The sequence below is a fragment of the Mandrillus leucophaeus genome, unplaced genomic scaffold (genome assembly GCF_000951045.1).
Source record: "Mandrillus leucophaeus isolate KB7577 unplaced genomic scaffold, Mleu.le_1.0 Scaffold994, whole genome shotgun sequence".
Taxonomy (NCBI): Eukaryota; Metazoa; Chordata; class Mammalia; order Primates; family Cercopithecidae; genus Mandrillus; species Mandrillus leucophaeus.
In genome coordinates, this window is record NW_012110852.1 from 1377376 (window position 1) to 1384458 (window position 7083).

Consider the following 7083-nt stretch of genomic DNA (forward strand, 5'->3'; position numbering starts at 1 on the left):
TGTGATCTTGGCTCACTGCAACCTCTGCCTTCCGGGTTCAAGTGATTCTCCTGCCTCAGCCTCCTGAGTAGCTGGGATTACAGGCACGCACCAGCATGCCCAGCTAATTTTTGTATTTTTAGTAGAGACGGGGTTTCACCAGATGGGGTTGGGCAGAATGGTCTCAATCTCTTGACCTCGTGGTCTGCCCGCCTCAGCCTCCCAAAATGCTGGGATTACAGGCGTGAGCCACCGCGCCCGGCCATGCACGTTTTTAAAAATTAGTTAATTAATTTATCTAATTAATTTATCCTAATTAATTTATCCTAATTTACTGCTCAGAGTAAAATACGCTGGTTTTCTTTTCTACAGTATCTTAAAAGCGTTTCGTAGCAACGTTTGTGAGGAATTGTGTTAAAATTATTCTGAATTAATATCTAATGCCTGAACACACACACATTGTGTGTGTGTGTGTGTGTGTGTGTGTGTATGTTAAACTCAAGTATAGGACATAGAGCTTCTGTAGGTGATAATTCTTGCCACTTGGGATCCCTGGAAAAAGGAAGTCCATATGGAAAAGAGAGGCAGTCTCCAGGTAGCGATACATCTTCAGAGATTTTAAAGGAAGTTTTCAGCTTGTGTTCTATAAAAGCACCAAAGGTGACCTGTGTGTATAGGCCCTAGGTTGGAGGAAAGCCTTGCTTGTCGTTTAGACTTGGGATGTTGATATCAAAGAGCATTGCAGCAATTCAGCTCTCCTGCAACACCACTGACATTTCTCTATTGTTTTTCTCCTCCACACTGAGGGCTCAGAAGTCCACCAGCATAAAACTCAGATTTGCGTACTTCTAAATTGTTTTCAACATAGCTCAGCCAAGAAGATTGTTAGGCATTGGAGGCCTTCCTGGCTTTCATACCCTGGCAAACCTCACCCCACATCTGCTAACCATAGATAAGATGGAGCCTTGTGGTTAGAAGACCCCCAAAACATACTGTCTAGCTGCTGAGACACCTCACTTAGACCCATAAGCTCCTTCTCCAATTTCTATCTCCCTCAGCAGTTCTCTTGCCTTCCTCCGCATTTGATGGTGATCCCACACCCATAAACTCTAGATAGTCTTTTGCTCTGAGGATGTCCCCGCTCCTGCCATCCTATCCAAGCACCACCCAATAAAGCTGTTTGTGTGGTACTGCCCCTGGTTGGTCATAGCATTTTTCTTGATCAACCCCCTAATCCTGCAGAGTGTGCAATGAACTCTGCTGAACTTGGATGTCTTGCACTTAGAGGTTGATGGTTGTCTGAGCTGAGGTGTATGATTTTAGGGGGTCTGTTTGGACTGTTAAACTGACAAGGCCAGAAGGCCTTAGAAAAGCACACCAGGCAAGCTTCTCACCAGGACGTGGAATGCTGCTGTTGTCTGGTCTTGAAGTATCTCAGCTTTCCTGCTGCTGTAGAAAACTCTGACTGTTTTGGAACCCAGAAGTCACAAATTACAATAGGCTTGTCTTGACTCTAAGCTAAAACCCAAAAATGTGCACTCTGGACTGTTTCAGACTCATGTCAAGCTGTGCTGAACAGAAAGCAGGCATAGCTTGATGCACTGGAGGAGTCTTTGACCCTGTGATCCTGGTAGGTTTTGAACACCCCTCTCTGGAGTCTGAAACTGTCACAACCTAGATGCTGTCCTGTACTGTCTGCATCTCTTGCAGATGCCCATGATGAGGGGATTGTTCTCTGGTGTGGCCAACTAGAGTGGAGCTACTCATGAACACTGTATTTTTGATGTAGACAGGTGGCATTTTTTACTGGTAATGCCTGTCAAAAGCTGCACATTGATGGAGGGTACCCAACAGGGATTGTGATCCCTCTGCCCAATTGTGGCAGATCAGTCTTAGACCTTCTCTCTGTGATGTCCACTGCTGGTGACTTGTGTCCAATGATCCACATTAGTTTCAGTTTGGTAAAGTGGACAGACAGTCGGGCTACTTTCTTTCCTCGCTTCTGGCCTGCAAGTCAGTCAGTAGGATTATCAAATGCAGCTGTGCCCAGGGAGGGATTATTATTTTTTAAATTTTTGTTCTACACTGCTCACTGCATAAATGAGCAGGATAAAAAGAAGTAAACCCATTTTGGAATCTTTTGGAAATGCAGGATTTCTTCTAGACTGCTTCCTAAACATGATGGATCTTTCTGTTCTCATGATGCTGTATGACAGTGTTTTTCTGTAAAAACAGTTTCATCTGTCTTTAATATAGCCCTGCCAGGCAAGAAGGCCAGGGGGAGGGTAAGAGATGATTGAAGCAATATGAAGCTTTTATTGTTGAGTGGACCATGCTGATTTTATAAGGATGGAGTAAAAAGAGAATGAGACATCTGGAGAGGTGTGGGAGAAGGCATGAAGGCATTGTGGTCTTGGTGTTTCAGAACTGATCCTGAAAGCTTTCTCCTCTTGCTGAAGGAAAACACCCCATGCTGCCTTTGCAAGCTTCTGCAAGTTTTGTGTATCCAAAATCATGGCCATGCCTGAGACCACACCTGACCCCACTGACTAGGGGAGAGAGGGGGTGGCCCCAGCTTCTCCATGTTCCCTTCAGAGCACCTCCTGGTATCCTATGGACCTGTCATGCACAAGTCAAACTGTCTGCAAGGGAAACCAAGGATGGAACTGGATTATAGAGCCTGTACTGGAAACCCTGTGACTGGCAGGAGGTGCTACAGTGGGAGGCCACAGTGTGGCACTGTTAACCTGTGCTGCCTGACTTGGGTACATCCTCTTGTGTTGCCCAAACTATAGTACACTCTAATTTTGCAGGGAGACCATGTGTATGCTCGGGTATTGTACAGCTTATGTGCCCTGCCTGTCATGACACTGCCTCAGCCCTGGATGGCTTTCAGGTCAACTCAAACTTCCTGTCCAGAGCTGTGTTTTATCTGAATTGATGCCCCAATTGATTGAATTGGCCAAATATAAAGAAAATGTTAATACTGAAATTTAAGAGGGAAACTACATGGCTGTCTAAGATGCACCTCTGTGGTTAGTGGGGTTTGTGTTAACTGGTTCAGTACAGGACCCCTAACTGGCACAAGTGACATCTATATGCAGCTTGGTTTCACCCTGTTGTGTCAGGTCCTGTGATAATTTTCCTATAATATGCCTTGGCCAGTGGGGTGCACTGTGAAGAAAAGAGTTCACACAGCAGGCCTCGCTGCTATCTTTGGCAAAGCCTGCTGCTTTCAATGTTGTCCATTGGCTGGATTCTGAGGACTTGGATTTGGAAGGGATTCTACCTTTCTCAGAACTGATCACAGTGGCTCACTATACCCAAGCTGCTTATGCAAACGAAAAGCTGCACACTGCTTTCCTCCTGGGAGTCTGGAATTTTGGTTCATCCTAGGAAGAACTACTTGTGTGACCAGTGCCAAGTCCAACTCATGGGCGAGTTCCACTGGTTGGCAGCATTTTACATGTGTGGTCACACCTTGTTGTGGGGGAATTAAGTGCATTCTGTGTGACCCTACTGGGAGATGAGATGACTCTGGAAACCTGTGTCTGGTCTCCTGCACTTCTCCCTGTGCACCCTTTCCCTTTGCTGATTGTGCTTGGTATCCTTTCACTGTAATAAGTTGTGGTCATGGGTAGGACTATATCATGAGTCCTATGAGCTCTCCTAGTGAGCTACTGGACCTGATTCAGTGGTTTGGGGTCCCCCATTTCATTTTGGGGACCCTGACACACCTATCCATCCCTTCCATCTCCCACTCCAGGGAATTTCAGATCAGGACACTGCTGAGAAGGATCATCATGGACAAGCCTGCTTAAGTGCTTCTTAGGTCTCAAGGCCTGTTCTCAATGGTTTGCAAACATCCAATTTAATCCTCACCACTCCCCTTTGAGATAGATTCTGTTGTTCCACCCATTTTGTGAAGAAAACCCTGAGTCCTATCTATGCAGTTTTTCTGTAAATCCAACTCTGTTCTAAAACAAAATGGTTAGGTTTCTAAAAAGTAAATAGTAACAAGAGCATTGGGGAAAGAAACCAGACTTGAAGTAAGATCAATATGGTAGTGAAAATTCCTGTACCATGTTTTCCTCTGGTACCTCCAAGCCTGGAGTCACAGTCAGCCCACATATGAGAACTGCACATGAGGTGTGGACAGGAAGAGATCTATGAGAAAGATTTTCCAGGAATTCATTGATAAATGAATGAATAAGAAAAATGTAATATATACATACAATGTGATATTATTCATCCTTAAAAAGGTAGGTAATTGTGGAATAGTATACAACATGGATGAACCTTGAGGACATTAGGCTAAGTGAAATAATTTAGTCACAAAAAAAGGAATTACTTTATGATTCTACTTACATGAAGTACTTAGAATGGTCAAATTCATACAGACAGAAGAAAGGTAGTTGCCAGGGCTTTGGGATAAGAGGGAATGGGGAGCTAATGTTTAGTGGGTGGAGTGTTTCACTTTTGCCACAGGAAACAAGTTCTTGAGATGAACGGTGGTGATGGTTGCATAAAAATATGAATGTGCTTAATACCACTGAAGTATACTTTTAAAATTGTTAGCAGGGTCAATTTTACGTGTATTTTACCAAAATAAAAATGTTTTATTAGAAACAAATGAAACCAGGGCAGGTACAGTGGCCCATGCCTGTTCATCCTCGCACTTTGGGAGGCCAAGGTGGGAGGATTGCAGGAGGATTGCTTACATCCGGAGTTTGAGACCAGTCTGGGTAAAGTTGCAAGACTCTATCTCTACGAAAATTCAAAAATTAGCTGGGCAGAGTGGTGCATGCTTGTAGTCCCAGCTACTTGGGAGGCTGAGGTGGGAGGATCACTTGAGCCAGTGAGGTCAAGGCTGCAGTGAGCTGTGACTCACACTCAGTGCCACTGCACTCAGCCTGGGTGAAAAAGTGAGACCCTTTCTCAAAAGAAAAAAAAAAAAAAGAACCCCAAAATCCCCACTGTTACAAAAATGAAGAATGACTTTGATTAACTCATCAATAGACAGGACATGGCTGAGGAAACAAGAAGAAAGCCAGAAAAAAATGAAAATAGATGCTTTCAAAACCGATATGAAAAGACAAAAAGGAAGGCAAAAGAGCAGAACGAGTGCCCCACATGCCCAACTGCCGCACATGCCCTAGTTCTCCAGAATCACAACTTCCCCACAAGCCCCATTGCCCCACAAGCCAACTGCTTACAAACCTGACTGCCCCACAGGCCTGACTGCAACACATGCCAGCTGTCCTGAAAGCCTGACTGACCATCAAGCCTGACTGCCCCACAAACGTGACAGCCTGACAAGCCTGAGTGCTCCACAAGCCTTAGTTCCCCACAAGCCTGAGTCCTCCAGAAGCCCAACTGCCCCAAAAGCTTGAATGCCCCACAAGCCTGAAAGCCCCACAAACCTCTGTGCTTCACAAGCCTGACTGCCCCATAAGCCCAGGTGCCCTACAAACGCTAGTTCTCCAGAATCCCAACTGCCAAACAATCCCAACTGCCCCACAAGCCCTAGTGCTCCAAAAGCCTGAGTGCTCCACAAACCTGACTGCCCCACAAGCCGGAGTGTCCCACAAGCCAACTGCCCCACAAGCCCAACTGTCGCATAAGCCAACTGCCCCACAAGCCCAACTGTCCCAGAAGCTTGACTGCACCACAAGTCCTAGTGCTCCAGAAGCCTCACTTTTCCACAGGCCTGAGTGCCCTACAAGCCGGACTGGCCCACAAGCCTGAGTGCCCGACGATACTGACTACCCCAAAAGCCCTAGTGCACCAAAAGCCTGAATGCCCCAAAAGCCAAACTGCCCCACAAGCGGGCTACCACACAAGGCCTAGTACACCAGAAACACAACTGCTCCACAAGCCTGACTACCCCAAAAGCCAAAGTATTCCAGAATCCCGACTGCCCCACAAGAACAAGTGCCAAACATGCCTGACTTCTATTATTCTGTTTATGTGACCTTCTTGAAAGAGAAAACTGAAATGATGGTGTGCAAATGAGTGGATACTAGAGTTAGTGGTGGAGGGGTGGGATTGACTGTAATAGCAGGTGGAGGGGGTTTTTTGGGGGAGGAATGTGATGAAATTGTATTATGATAGTAATTTTGGTTCCATGAATTAACACATGGGCTAAAACCCATAGAACTGGACACCAAAAGAAAAGAAAAGAATTTTAGTATTTGATATTTTAGAGAATAAAATTAAAAATTAAAAAGTAAGCTACAGTGACTATATTACTTAATTTTTTGACTTTATAAGAAGGAAAATTGCCATGGATAAATAGGGACATTATGCAATGATAAAAAATAGTCACTTAACAAATAAGACATAATAATCCTAACAACTGTTAATTCACCTAAAAGCAGAGCTTCAAAATACACAAAACATCATCTGATAGAACTGAAAGGACAAATAGTCAAATCTACCATCATATTTTGATACTCCAACACTCCTCTCTGAGTAAATGATAAATGAACTAGACAGAAAGTCCTCAAAGTTATGGAAGGACCTGAACAACAAAATGAACCAAGTCAAGCTGATTGGCTTTTGCTGAATGCGCCACAGCAAAGCAGCAAAATATACAAGATTTTCAAGTATATGTGTAAGTTTTACCAAAATAAATCACAAATCAATCCATAACTAATTTAAAATAATTGAATATGCACTAAGTATATTTTTAAAATCCTTAGCGGAATAAAATTAAAAATATAACAAACGAGATACCTGTAGTTTTTTAAATAACATAGTTTTAGTGATCCATGTTTCAAAAAAATTCTTGAGGAAAGTTAGAAAATATTTCCAAATAAATTAAAACGTAACTTTCATGTTTAAAAATTTGTGGAATTCAGGTAAAGTAGTGCCTAGATCAATGCTTATATTAGAATGTAAGAAAAGATTCAAACAAAAAATCTAAAGTTTGATCTTATATAATGAGAAAAAAAAAGTAAATTAACCTAAGGCCAAGAAAAATATATGGATGATACCCAGCACTTTGGGAGGCCGAGGCAGGTGGATCATGAGGTCAGGAGTTCAAGACCAGCCTGGCCAACGTAGTGAAACCCTGTCTCTACTAAAAATACAAAAATTAGC